The following is a 15,792-nucleotide window of genomic DNA, read 5'->3' as shown; positions in this document are numbered from 1 at the left end:
AAGTACATCATTTGCATTGGTGGAAAGTTCACAACAAAATTTGCACATACACAGTATTTATTTTCCATATCAGATTACCCATTATTTGTATAGTTTCACTTCAGAATATCAGAAACACATTTTTTTTCGGACATTAATTTTCAATATTCATTTTGTTAAGTTGGTGTGTAAAATAAACGAACATGCCTCTGAACTGAAGGTTTATTTTGGCCAGTTCAGACAGTTAGTTTTTTAAAAAGTGTTCGAAAATTATATGAAGAGTTCGAATACACTTTTGTAATTGCTTCAGTTTTACGTAACAAAAGCAGACACGAAAGAAATCAGATTTTATTTGTGCAATTTTTTATTAAACTTATTTTCCAAACGATATGTTTCTTATAAAATCAACACACTAAGTATTGTAAGTGTAGGAAAACCTAGAGATATCAAATGTCCAGAACGAACCTACCATCTACATTCTTACCTTAAGTTATTGAAACGAGGATAGATTTGTTTATGAATGGTAATGAGATAGTAATTTAGAGCGTTAAAAAGAAAAACATTTTCAGTAATATAAACTAAACTCAAAACAGATATGATAATCATACTATACGAAAAGTTGTCTAAGTTTACGTAGCAAGAAAACAGATAAACTTGTAATTACGAATAAATAAGAATGAAAATGTGAAGGGGACACGAAGTTCATAACATGGAAGCGGTTTAAATAAAAGTTGTATGCACGTAATCAATTATAATTACAGACCATAAAATTTGATGTATAAGGATGCCGGAGATATTGAATACTGGCTCACAAAGTTGATTGTAATTTCAGTAAGTCTTGAGACAACAAATTATAGCAGAACTTTCGAAGTAATCATAATATCAATCAGATGTTTGGGAGTTAGGTGGTAGAGCAACCAGAGTTGTTAAAGGTCCAGGAACCCATACATTGTAATGTATTCTGTTGGGTTCCGCTGCAGAACAGGGACCTTTTTTCTCTTGCAATTTGAATTCGGTACAAGTTGCTTATTGTTTAATTAAAAAAAGATTCCTGGACCGTATTTAAATTCATCCGGAAAAAAGGTTCCTGGACCGTATTTAGATTCATCCGGAAAAAGGTTCCTGGACCGTATTTAGATTCATCCGGAAAAAAGGTTCCTGGACCGTATTTAGATTCATCCGGAAAAAAAGTTCCTGGACCGTATTTAGATTCATCCGGAAAAAAAGTTCCTGGACCGTATTTAGATTCATCCGGAAAAAAGGTTCTTGGACCGTATTTAGATTCATCCGGAAAAAAGGTTCTTGGACCATATTTAGATTCATCCGGAAAACTGTTCCTTGACAGTATTTAAATTCAGCTGGAAAGTGGTTCCTGGACTGTATTTGAATTCATCCGGAAAAAAGCTTCCTGGACCGAATTGAAATATTTTACAGATAAAAAGTTATTTACGGTCCAGAACCCACTTACGGTACGTTTCTTGATTCTCTCTCCTGGACAGGAATTGAATTTATTTAAAATTCCAGGACCTTTAATAGAAAGCAAACCACAAATGAACGTTGCCGTCTAAATTAAGGGATTATTATTATTAATTTTGAAACAATTCCGCTGCATATCAGTGACGTATGGCGATGACCCAAAAATTATAATAACTTATTCATTTAAGAACTGAATACCAACTATAATTGGCTGCACTAAAAATAAAAATAAAAAATTTCAGCCCTTCCGAAATGAAATCGTAAATATGATATTGTGTTCTATTGATGAGCTAAGGACTACCAACTGGCTTGTGTAAAGTCCACTTTGTGCGCAGATAGGCTAATCTGGACTGGACATGCAGTGTGGAGTGGAATCTGAACCACTGTATGCTCCCACCGGGTATCGAACCCGGAACCCATGGTTCACGAATCGACGACTTTACCACTACCCATCGGGTGGCCCAGACTGCCAACTGAGCCAACTTTCCGAAAGAAATGGTTGGTTCACACTGTTTTAGTGTTCGCAACATAATGAACCATAAATTCGTATTCTCAGTTAACATAGCCAATAAGAAGGATATTTTGCGAGCCCTGCGAGCATAGCGCTTTGCAAAGTCTGAGACCATGGGTTTGAATCATGGGCAAGGAATTGACGTTTTATTGTGTTTGTTCCATTGTCTACTTTATCAATTCACTATATATCCCATCGTTGCGGTTAAGATAGAAACGTAGTAATAACTAGAAATACAAATTACACTGGTCTGCATGAAAATCGGCCCTGACACTATTCCTGCTGATTCTTTTGTAAAATGACCTCCTAAATCCGAATATGACCCCTGTTTTCCCCCATCACCCACCACTTTCGGTGGGAGCCTCCCCGCCTATTTTTATCACTTTTCGATAATTTGGAGGGATGAAAAGGATTATTTCAGCCTTTACATTTCTTCTGACGGGCTAGAGAGGTGAAAGTTCTAAAACATGAACATTTGTAGCAAGGAGTTAGATTTGGGGGGGATTTGCCCCTTTAAATTGTAAAAAAAATCATTAAAAATGATCGATTTTTCCAGTTTTTTCGCAATTTTTTCACTTATTTTCTACATATTCTAGCCCCACTCATCCTCCCCCAAACACCTCCAAATAATAAAAATATATAGCAACAATAATAATATATAGCAACAATAATAAAATATATAGCAACAATAATAAAAATATATATATAGCAACAGTTCAGAAGATTCACTGTACCATGCTGGTGCTATCAATACTTCGTGCACCCCCCCCCCATTTCCCCCCATCACCTGCCGTTTTCGGGGGAGCCCCCTTATTTTTATCACTTTTTAATATTTTATGGCCATGATTTTGATTTCGAGGGGTGAAAAGAATATTTCAGCTGTAAAGAAAAATAAATAAAAGGTAAAATAATAAATCTAGAGAATAATTAATAAATAAGATAGGAACCTTTAGTAGGTGCTTCTTTTCCTTTTGTACCCTGAGGTAGAAGTTTCTCGTACCAAAAACCAGCAGTACTGTGCTAACATGCTCACGTTCCACTTCCCTGAAAATCTCTTCTCGAACTTATTGATGTCTTGATGGAACCGTTCCCAGTCTTCATCCGAAACTGCTCCTAAATCTTCAGGGAAGAAGTCCAGGTGTGAGTGAAGGAAATGCATTTTTGCACTTTAAGAGACATGTTACACCCCATGGCCTTGTACGCTGACAGCAATTCCTCGACATGAGCGACATAATCCTCACTTTTGTTATTACCCAAAAAGTTGTCACACACGTTTTGGAATGCAAGCCAAGCTCGTTTTCCTTTTCGATTCAGGTGTTCAATAAACGTCGAATCTTGGAAAAGTTATCTTATCTGGGGGCCCACGAAAACTCCTTCCTTGATTTTAGCCTCACTGAGACGAGGAAATTTTGTTTTCAAAAATTGAAATGCATCACCTGTCTTGTCCATTGCTTTTACAAACTGTTTGATCAATCCGAGTTTGAAGTGCAAAGGCGGCAAGTAAATATTTTCCATCGGGACCAGAGGATCGTGAGACATTTTTCTGACCGTGAGTAAAACTTTCTGGCAGAGGCCAGTTCCGTACGATGTAATGTTTGTCTCGGGCTCGGCTATCCCATTCGCATAGGAAGCAGCAGTATTTTGTGAAGCCTGATTGCAGGCCTGTGAGTAGAGCAACAACTTTTAACTCAGCGCAAAGTTTCCAATTATAATCATGATAACTCATTCTATCAAGGATTCGGCTGATGTTTTCGTACGTCTCCTTCATATCCACAGAGTATGCAACCGGGACTGACGGTAACTCATTCCCATTGGCCAACGGGACAACTTTCAAGCTTGTTTTTGATGAGTCTATAAACAGTCTCCATTTGTCTGGGTCTCATGCCATCTTCAGTTCTATCATCAATGCATTTGAATTAGGGCAGAATACTAAGCCTTCATATTCCGAAAAAAGTAATTTCAGGGTTGACTGCCTGGTACTGTAAGAAGAGATTTTTACGCCCTTTTCTAAGAGATTCCACTGCTGAAGTCGAGATCCAAGAAGTTGAGATTTACTCTTAGGTAACTCCAAATCCCTGACGAGATCATTCAATTCCGACTGAGTAACGAGGTGAGGTTGTCGATGAGCTGAATAAGCAGAACACTCTTCATCATCTGTGGACGTATCATTTGATGGTCCAGGCTGTGGCTCAGTCTTTCAAATCCATTTCTGGCTCTAGAGTAGGGGCACTGGGATTGGCAAAGATTTGTTGTGAGGAACTGGTCTTAGAGCTGAAGGGATATTAGGATACTGAATTGTATGCTTACTTTTGTAAGATAACCCGACGATGGAAGTCATGCAAAAGTAACAATCTGTGAGATGACAGCGAGGTTCCCGCCAAACCATGGGCACAGCAAATGGCATTGATTTACAGGTACCTTTGAGCCGACCTTCCTCGTCTCTCCGTCTCCCTTCATTCGGGGTCCTACTCCTGAGCGTTCACCTATACTGAGGGAAGATAAGGATTACAGTGTAGGACTATAGTGACAAGAGCAATGCAATTTTAAACTTGTCAAAGCATGAACATTCCTATGCAAACCTGTTCCCGCGAGGTATTGAGAGAGCCAGCATGGTACAGTGAATCTTCCGAACTGTTACTATATATTTTTATTATTGTTGCTATATATTTTGAATATTGTTGCTATATATTGTTCTTATTTATTTTTATTATTTGGGGGTGTTTGGGGGAAGATGAGGGGCTGGAAGATAGAATATGTATAAAATAAGTGAAAAACTTGCGAAAAAACTGGAAAAATCGATCATTTTTAATGATTTTTTTACAATTTAAGGGGGCAAATCCCCCCAAATCTACCTCCTTGCTACAAATGTTCATGTTTTAGAACTTTTCACCTCTCTGGCCCCTCAGAAGAAATGTAAAGGCTAAAATGTAAAGGCTAATATTCATCCCTCCAAATTATCGAAAAGTGATAAAAATAGGTGGGGGGCTCCCCCCGAAAACTGTGGCTGATGGGGGAAAACGGGGGTCATATTCGGATTCAGGAGGTCATTTTACATAAGAATCAGCAGGAATGGTGTCAGGGCTCGATTTTTTTTTTTCAGACCAGTGTTATTTGTGCAATAATTGAAAATTTGCAGCTGGCTTTAAGGCACCATTTGTAGCAATCTGTACGTAACAACTTGTACGTACATGGGGAGATAGGTTGTATACATAAATAGGGGAGAGTTGCCGAAATTGGACCAGTTGGTACTATTTTGCTTCTGCATCAAAAACAAGACCCAGAAAAAGAACGAAATTGTAGGTATGAGAAGCACAAACTATTAGCTTTCACTGCAAAATGTAAAAAGGTAAAGAGATATGATGATAACAGAGAATGAAGTGAGAGAAGTAATTAAACGGATACGAATTGGGAAAGCAGCAGGATGGGATGGAATAGCACCAGAACTTATAAAATATGGAGGACCAAGAATGGCTGAAATACTACTGAATATATTAAGGGAAGTATGGAGAACTGAGACTATACCAGAAGAGTGGAAAAGGAACATAATTGTGCCAGTACACAAGAAAGGGAGTAATAAGGAATGTGATAATTATAGAGCAATATGTCTATCATCAGTGGTATATAAGATGTATACGAATATATTTGAAAGGAGGCTGAGAAAAATCATAGAGGGAAAACTTGAAGAGGAACAAGCTGGATTTAGACCTGGGAGACACTCAAGATCACATTTTTATATTAAGAACAATGATGGGGAAAATGCTGGACAAAAATAAAAGAATATACTTAGCATTTCTAGACTTGAAAGCGGCATTTGACTCGGTACCTAGAAAATATCTATGGGAGGCATTAGAAAGTAAGGAAGTACCTAAGGAACTTATTAAAGCAATAAGTAGTGTATATAAGGATGTAAAAGGAATAGTAAGAATAGAAGGAAACGAGTCTAAGGAATTTCAAATAGAAAAATGAATTAAACAGTGAGATAGTCTCAGTCCTTTACTTTTCATTAATGTAATGGATGAAATAACTAAAATTTGCAAAAGAAGAACGCCAAGAGTACAAATAGGATATTGGAATATGAGAGTAGTACAACTGCAAGTGCTGCTATATGCTGATGATATAGTCTTAATTGCTAGCAGTGAAGAGAATCTACAGAGGAGCGTAATAGAATGGGGAGAAGAACTTGCGAGAAAAGGGATGAAGATTAATATTAAGAAAAGTAAAGTAATGCAGGTGACAAAAGGAGAAAAAGATCATGAAATAGCAATTAGATATGGAAACGAGAACTTGGAAGAAGTAGATGAATATGAATATTTAGGAACCATCATAACAAGTGATGGTAGGTGTGATGAAGAAATCCTAAATAGGAAAAGAAAAGCAAATACAGTATATTATCAGTTCAGTAAAACAATAATGGGAAAGAAAGAAGTGGCAGTAAAGACAAAAATGCAGCTATACAAATCAGTATTGGTCCCTACATTAACATATGGAATGGAAAGTTTACCACTTCAAGATAAACATCTGAGTAAAATTTAGGCTAGTGAAATGAAATACCTGAGAAGAGCTGTTAATAAGACTAGGAGAGATAAAGTGAGGAATGAAAGAATAAGAAGAGAAGTGGAACAGGAGTCGCTAGAGAAAATAATTGAAAAAAGACAGCTAAGGTGGTGGGGACATGTATTCAGAATGAATGAAGACAAAAAGGTAAAGCAAATTCTAGAAGTAAAGGTGCAAGGTAGGAGAGGTAAAGGAAGACCAAGGATAATGTTTGAAGACAGAATAGAAAAGATTGGAAGAGAAAGGAATAAGACAATACATATGATGAAGAGAATGATGAGAAACAGACAGGAATGGAGGAAATGGATCGAGGCAACCAACCCTACGCTATGATGGCAGAAGGAGACTAGAGGAAGAAGAAGATTTATCTAAATAAAGGCAATTACATTATTTAAAAAGGCATTGTTAATTTGCTGAAGACATCTGAGAACTAATTTTCAACAATAAATTCCAACTCTTAAACAATTTGTGGGATCATTTGTTGGTGTTTGGTTGTAAAACAGTTGCTTTGTGATGTAGCTACAGCAGAAGCAGGGAGGGCATTTTTATTGGAAAACTTCTTGCACATGAGTGTAAGAATGAGTAGTAAAATACTCTTCAGCAATGCACACGTTCTGCTCCAATGAATACGCCATACTGAATCAATTAAAACAAACAGGCATAGTAGCAGCGAAAATGAGCGAAGAGAATTCAATGTAAACAGGGGCAGCTTAGGATTCTCTCAAGAGTCCAATTTCGGCACAATATCTTGATTTACGATTTCTCACATAAATGTATAGCCAATACTTAGACACATGTTGGCGACTGTTGGCAATATTTCGACCTGCTAGTGTTGCCATATACAAAGATATGTCCCAAAAATGGCACTTTTCGCTCAATCCATAAATTCGCCAGTCAAAAATTCATCAAATGTTACACATTACCAATATTGGTCGCAAATGTGAGACTGACATGGCATCAGTCATCAAATGTCTGATTATGATCCTTCGATAATTTCTTACATATTTTTCTTACTCAGAAGTTCATTTCTGGAAAAATTTGAATATAATACTGGGTGAGTCTTTTAAAGAGGCCCCGTGGAAAATGCGTTCCTTGCATGTAGGCAACCTTGGTACTCCGAAGAGAAGAGCGGGTTAGAGAACAGTCCAGGATATCGGTGCCAAGCATATTCGACAACACAACATGACATGACATATCCTTGACTGTTCTCTACCCCGCTCTTCTCTTCGGTGTACCAAGGTTGCCTACAAGCAAGGAGCACATTTTCCACGGGGCCTCTTTTAAAAGACTCACCCAGTATTTCCATACAGAAAATATAATTTTCTGTATGAAGTGAACTGATAATTTTAAGCATTGAAAAATATATCAATGGATGAGGCTTTATAATGCAGAAAACCCGATGTAAATATCTCTTATGATTTTCATGATATACCACATTTCCAAAGTTTGGGTTTTGCGACTTTTGAAACACTCTGTATAAGATGCTGAGCATCACGGTATTCAAAACATCGCTACATTATTTGAGAAAGCAGGAAATGGGGTGTTGGGGGACAAAGGGTAAGAAATTGTTACGGACTCGATGGAATGCTCACAACGTTGATAAAAAAAAATCATATGCTAACTTACGCTGTACTGCAATTTGAACTTAGAATCATCAAAATATCGTACATATAACAACAAAAGATCACAGTCGCCAGGCTGAAATTTTTAGTCGCCATGGCGACCTGGCGACCGGGATTTTTCGAGCCCTGTATATGAGCATAACGGACTTAAATATAATCTTTCATTTCGACGTTGTATTAATTAAAAAATTGGCATAGTTCTCTGTGTGCTCAGATACGTTAATCGGAACAGGACCTACAGTTTGAAGTGCGACCTCGGCTGGGGATTGAACCCGAGACACCTTAGATCTAGCCATCGTGCTATCGGTGATGTATTGCGGGAGAGGAATTATGGTTTAATTACTTAATAAGAATTTTTGTTACCTACTATTGTTGCTATTATTCTTAAGTAGTTATTAATTTTTTATACTTTAACATAGCCATTTTCTAATACACAGTAGTGACCACAAAACTATATGAAGTCTGTTTCCCGGCACATGGGCGGCTGAGAAATTCTCGTGCCCTGTAATTCTCATTTTAGAATGACCCAGTGGTTGGTGGAAGGAGCTAGAGAAGTCTAAAAAATGCGGTCGGCGCTATTACCCAATAAATGTGGAGCGTTGAATGCGATATCGATTGCTGGCTGGACGGGCAAGCGGTAGAATTTCTATATTCTTCTCTCCCTAATCTATTCTTTGGAAGGCGCCTCGTGCACCCCAGCACGCGACTCTCCTCAGGTTAGGCTTCGTGCACACTGGATGGCCAGGGCACAGTGATCCCTGGATATGGCGGCAAGATAATGAACAGAGAGCAAGTTGGTATTTGTTGCAAAAACGCCAGACACTGTGAACCAAAAAAGCAATAATTTTGAGTTTATCCTTTGCTGAAAAGAAAGAATCTAACTGTTCCCCTGATAATATTTGGCCTGGCGTTATGGATCCTATTTTAACTCCTCTTGGAAAATATATAGGATGAAAATTCTTAGCGAAGGCCACGAGAAATACATATTTAGACCATGTTACTTTATTCACATGCAATCCATCATCGTGTAACGCTGCATTCTCAAGTTTCCGTGACGTTAATCTGGTAGCCCCGGAGCAAATGGATGAACCCAAGCCTCAGGCTACGTCTCACCTCGTGACGTGCGATTTCCGGTTTTCTGCAGATAACTGCCGACAAACACGTTTTCCGGAACACATAACCTGGCCATTTTTATTCCAAGTTATTCGTCATCTGAGAAGAGGTTGTCGTGTGGACTACTCTGGTTCGCCAATTTAGTTGGCAAAATTCTTCGTGATATTACTTATGGCTATGTGAAAAACTATTTTTTATGAAGCGCACAAAATAAATCCTGCGTCCATGTATTGTAGTCTGAAGTACCATTTAATGAAGTAATAAACCGGAAACTTCGAATCAGTTCCTTGTTGAAATCTATTGAAAAACAGTATTGTTAACGAGAACAGAAAATATGATTTTGTAAAATGCCGGGCTTCAAAAACCGATTTTCTAGAAACACATTTTTAGCTATGAAGTCTTGGACGCCATCATCAATTTTTCCACGGACAAGGTCCGAGCTGGATTCACTGAATTTTTTCTACCTTAACCGTATTATTTCCGCTTGAATTGACAACTCAGCACTGCACTATTCACGTAAATAGCTTGAAGCTAAAATGAAATAATCGAAAGTGTTGTGTCATTCAATGTCACATCATCCAGGCCATGTCACGCACCATCTCCGATTTTGATGAACTTCGGTATACTTATAGAACTTTTGATGCGGATTTAAAAAATGACAAATTTTTAAAGATTGGTCAAGGGGATCAGAAGTTGCGCACTATTTAAAATCTTCGTATACACCACATGCGGTTCCACTTTGAACGACGCGCATTAGGTTATACATGGTCGTATCATCCCTCAGGTTTGCCATAGAGCCTTCAAGTTTGTTTTCTTTTGTTTAGAATAGTGTAAGCTTTCATTTAAATAAGGTTTCAGAGGAGTGAGTGTATCAATAACCATGTATTTTTATGTATAGTTTTATGTATTTTTTTTGCAAAAACAAATTGCTAACTTCAACAGCGAATTTCATGCATTGCCCCCCACCCCTTCAGTTTCCCCCTAATTTTATATATAGGTAGCTCAGAGTATGCACTAATGCCTGATGGAAATGGAATGACCCATAGGGTAATTTTGATGACCGAACTAAAGTGAAACTTTCCATTTGGGAGTGTGTAAGTCCAAATTTAGGGGACGTAAGGGTAAATTTTAAGCCAAAATGATCATAAATTAGGCCTCGACGTATTTCCTTCCCGTTGGAACCTCCACCAGATTCTTGAAATGGCATTTTGCTGACCATGCGGCTCCTGGAACAATACCATGTAGGTTTTCCCTCGAGTGCACCTGCAAGAAGGACCCTCATAGTATCGTATCTTTGAACTCTCTGCGCCATTTTTATGCAGGAGACAGCACTATCATGTCGCAGAATGTCAAACATGTGTGATGTTCTACAGCTCCGATTTGTCTTGTACAGCGGGATTCACTAGTATTGCTCGGCAAATTGTCCGTGACTATTGTCATTAATTTTTCTCTTACATCCTATGTTTTTAAGCGATGAATTTTTATGTATGCTGGTGCAGAAGTTGACAGAAGCTTGTTTTGAGTTTTCTTTTCAGTCTTTAAGCTCTTATTGGGTCATATAAAGTGCACAAACATGGTGATGGACAATTTGCACGGCAATACTCATGGATCCCACTCTACAGGTATAAACTCGTGATGGGAGACATGTGCATTTCTGTTATCGATAAATTGAGATAAAGTGTCTGTGGCAATTGCTTTACTTACAATTTACTTTGTAAAGTTTGCCTCCCCGATGGCGTAGTGGTAACCTCGTTGCCTTGTAGTCTAGGGGTGTCAGGTTCTATACCCGGTGGAGGCACGGTGGTTCGGATCTCACGTTAAACTTAAGGTACAGTCCCGATTCGCCTATCTGTGCATAAAGTGGACCTAAAACAAAAACTCAAACGAACTGAAGATCTGTCATCGTCAATGAATCCAGAATTTGGCTGAAACATGGCTGAAGATTATAGAACTGATCTATTTTGAAGGTTAGTTTCTTTTGATATTTGTATGAGCGTTCATTTTTTTCTACTGAAATTCGATTACTCCTAGGAAACCCTGTTATATGAATAAACTTACGTACCATTCACAATAATTCAATTTAATCTAGTTCATACAGCTGGATTAATACTACAGTTGCAACGAATTTTCTATAAATTCCTGGAAGTAATCCCTCTTTTTGTAAACATTCCATCAATTTCAAGTGGCAAATATTGTCACATCCAAAGCACTACATTATGGACCGGGTTGCAGTCGTGGTTCTGTCTACAAAATATTATGCAAGATTATAGGTTTGTGTGTAAAATCAGTCGTATTGTTAAAGAAATTTATAAATTGAATTTATATTATTAACCATTGGAAATATTTATATTACTGATGAGTCTTCGCCGAAATTTGTTATATCTGGAATTGGACTATAATAAAAATATTTTAATTTGTTACTATATTAAGATTGAATTCTAGTACTAACTATTTACAGTAAATGTAGAATGTGGTTTCATGAGCGGAATTCTTGTAACAATCGATAATCCTTTATACGTAAGCCAGGGAATTCAGGTAACGATTTTCCTATTATGCGCTCGATAGGCTCATGACCCACATTTGCAGACAGCTGGACTCTGGCGCCAAAGGGGAAAGCTCCAAAGGAAGCTTAAATATTATCGTGGTATCGACGAATGAATCGTTCATTATTGTATGTGAGAATGCTTACGTAGTCATGTTTTGTTTGCCTCTTTGTCCTTCCTAAGAGCATTTGCATATCTATTATGGTAACATATTGCACACCAGAGGAAGCAATGCTTTTCTGCACGTAAACATATTTCTGAATAATCAAAAAGATGATTTGAATTCCACTCTTAAAATTAGATTCTGCGTTATATAACTAAACTCGAGGCATACTAGAATTTTGCAATAAAATTGAAGTGTAATGATACTGTATTGTTTCATTTCATACCGCAATTCCTCAGAGCCAGTGACATTTTTATTTCGTAAAGTAGATTGAATAGCTTCCTAAGTTACGGAGTCTGGATACATCAATAATTTTTGACACATGCCTTTCAATAACGATAAGTAATACATTGTCTCAACGGGTATATACTTTTATTTTCTGCCTCCACCGATTGCTCTCTTTTCGACCACTTTTACAGCTGATGATGGAAACCAGGAAGGTAATTAAAAAAGCAACTATCTGGGCGATGTCCAACGTTGAAACGTATGTTGAGTAGGACCGAGCGAACGATTTAGACGCCTGTTGCTACCACCGTTATTTTGTGTATGTATAAATATCGGTCGGGGCTTGATCCTCTGTGTTCACGATATTCAAGGGCCTCCCTGATGGCGAAGTGGTAACGTCGTCGCCTTGTAACCAAGGAGTCCCGGGTTCGATACCCGGTGGAGGCACATAATGGTTTACGAGTATGTCCCACTTTAAACTGTAGGTCCAGTCCCGATTATCCTATATGTGCATAAAGCGGAAACAAAACTAACGAAGATTGTTATTGTATCTTTGCGTAAGTGGTGTTAGTAGTTCTCTAACATGAAGGACCTATAATCAGTCTCGCACACCGAAGTAAGGGCTAAGCGCAGGCACCTCGAGGAAACAATTTTCTTTTTTTAACATACAGAAAGAAGTTGCGTAGCAGTGGCATGTAAGTGTGAATGCGTTCATTTGTTTCTGCGTGTAGCTGCTACTTCGGTGTGAGCTTTCTGAAGGTCTCGAGCCTGTACTGCAAGACTTTCACGGGAATGTCTGATTTCATACCACGACGACGCACAATAGCGTAAAGAATCATCCCGGATAATCTTACACTGTTGATGTACTGCTTTAAATAAATAAATATTAGATTGATTCCTGCATGCAGGAACATTAATATATTACAGTGATATAAAAATTAAACGTGCCGCTTTTCTTATGTATGCAAAAATGTTAAAAATATTAATTCATGAGAACAAACTCTGAACAATCTCTAGTTAAATATGTAATCCAAAATAGCCTCTACTTTCAGCTGATCTGACTGCAGGCTTCACCTAGGAGCACTTGGTTTCCGCTCGGTAGATGTAGGATGATATTCTAACAAGTATTTCTTCATCATAAGAAATTTTAAGACTTTTTTGATTACAAGTACACAGCGTTACTAGTACACCATCAGGGAGACCCAGATTTTTTTTCAGAATGAATTTATAGTTTTTCAAGCGGTTCCGATTAGTTTCCTCACGATTTATGCACTCCCTACACCCCAGCTGATTTTTCTGTCTTGCTATATTGTCCACTTCTAAGAATACTTCATGCAGAGAATATTACGAGTCTTCATTGAGTAAATTTATCTTCATAGCTATGATAGTATTCCTTAAATAGAGAAATTTCAACTCCTATCAGCCTATACGTTCCTGAAAATGGGTCTTCCTTTTTCAGGGACATTTTGTATCACCAGAACCTAACCAGGGTACATAGTGCGGTCTTTCTCTGGAGCAAGCGAACGAAAACTGGTCTCTACGCAAGTAGTGACGCGAGACGGCTCCACCAATGAACACGCGAGAGGGAACGGGATTGCGTTGAGGGGGAGCGACTGCAGTTAACAGCCTTCGTAGCAGCGTGTACTGATTCGCTCTGTCCCCCTTTCTATGCCGCTGCCGATATGCGCAGCCTTGATCCACATATTCCGGGGATAGAGTTTAGTTCGGAGCACTTCTCGACTATCTCTGTACAGTGGTGCATGACCGCCGTGCTCTGTACAGTGGTTCCACGGTGCAACACCGACTCTTCTATTTCGTTGATTTGGTGTCAAGTAGTGTGTTTGGTGTCTAATCAAATGACAGTTTAAAGCAGCAGACAGGCATTTGTTGAATCTTCTGAACTTGAACGCTGCTATTCTTCTACTTGGTTGAACGTCACTTCCTTGCACCAGCCTGGCACCGGAATACACCTGCACTAAATCTCGCGTCAAAAAGTGCAGCGAACTAGACGGGGCCAAATTTGACTCCCCAAACGTCCTCCTGCCAGCACGTAAACAAAATTACAACACATCCTTAATGTGGCACCTGTAACCACTATACTACTGTGCAATCATAAAGTAAATGAAAGCAAAGATCGTTTATCACAATACCTAGATGATTGGTTCCTGCCGAAATGAAATTTGGAGTTTTAAGTCTACTTTATGCACAGATATGTTTATTGGGAATGAGCCTACAGTTTAAAGTGGGAACCGAACCTCTGTGTGCCTCCATGAGGCATCAAAGCCAGGAATCCTTGATTAGAATGCGACCACTATGCCATCACGGATCGCCCTTCCGAAATTAAATCGTAAATTCACCACTGGATCGGTCAGTTTTGTAGTTCTTGAATGTTTTTTCCCTGGCACCACTAATTTGCTCAAAATATAATACTTAGCTTACATGCATTAGGTGTGTTTTTTCTAGCTATACAAGATTTTAAATTATACTTCATTAATCTGTGCTATAGAATGAACGTCAAAACAATCTAATTTCTTAACACACGCCTAATTGAATATTAACCCTCGAGCGAAACACGCCCGAACTAATATTTTATAATATTATTATTATTATTATTATTATTATTATTATTATTATTATTATTATTATTATTATTACTGTCCATTTTCCTCCATTACGTGTTCTAGCAATAAGAGTACCTCGTCTCTCAACTTCAGATTTTTGGCATTATATATATTTAATTTTTATGTTAAAATGCGCTCCAAATTAATTTTCTCAACATCCAATACGCGCATCCCAAGATTTCGATACCTAAGCCATGAAAAATTGAGTCCCATACAGTGCGTTCGCTGACATATCACGCTACGCATCCCGGACTTTGCTCTCACATGCCGAATGTAATGCATTATTTCGAGGCTCGTGAACTCGGCAGTTTAGTTTTCCAGTTACCATGCAGGGAAAGAAGTTCTAATCAATTACTCATTAGCAGCCACGTCTTCGTGTGAGTTGGTTCTCTGCTGAATATAATCGATGGACTGCTTGGTTAGGTTAGAATAAATTATGTAGGGCTAAAAAGTCGATCCGTGCGTAACTTTGCAATATATCATACGAGAAGTTGGGTGGGGGGGGGGGGGAGGGTAATGTGTTGTGAGGCACTGAAGTGTCAACCGAACTTCCGCTTAGTGTACGTACCTATAAAAGGCATTGTTGCAGTTGCGTCTCCATCCACGGTTTGAATAATCATATAAACTACTTTGTTACCCTTTGATTCAGGCGCGTGTTGGGGTGTTGCTATGAACTGAATACTCACATACACACAACGGCAAAAGAAATAGTAGGCGAATTGCCCATTTTCGGTAAGTCTGTTTTATACAATGGGATGGTCATTAATTGAAATAAAATAGTAAATAATTAGAAGGTAACATCTGCTTCGCATCAACAGAATTTCATATCACAAGAAATATAATTAAGAAAATTTAAAATTGTTATGGGCAATTTGCCTACTATTATCTTTGCTGTTGACTGTACAAGTGACAGATCTTGAACCAGAACGAACACCCCGACATTCTGAATCATCACGTGTTGCCCTAGCCAACATCTCCGTCACAC

The 15,792-nt window shown here is 38.3% G+C and overlaps 1 protein-coding gene across 4 annotated transcripts in view; it reads left to right on the top strand.

Annotated features, from left to right (window-relative positions):
• LOC145983876 (protein tyrosine phosphatase domain-containing protein 1-like) overlaps positions 1-15,792 on the top strand; it is a 130,115-nt gene that overhangs the window by 38,289 nt on the left and 76,034 nt on the right. The window lies entirely within an intron of this gene.

The sequence above is a fragment of the Lepisma saccharinum genome, chromosome 2 (assembly GCF_977018435.1).
Source record: "Lepisma saccharinum chromosome 2, izLepSacc3.1, whole genome shotgun sequence".
Classification (NCBI taxonomy): domain Eukaryota; kingdom Metazoa; phylum Arthropoda; class Insecta; order Zygentoma; family Lepismatidae; genus Lepisma; species Lepisma saccharinum.
The sequence above is the reverse complement of the archived record's forward strand: the minus strand, read 5'-3'. Positions and strand labels throughout refer to the sequence as shown.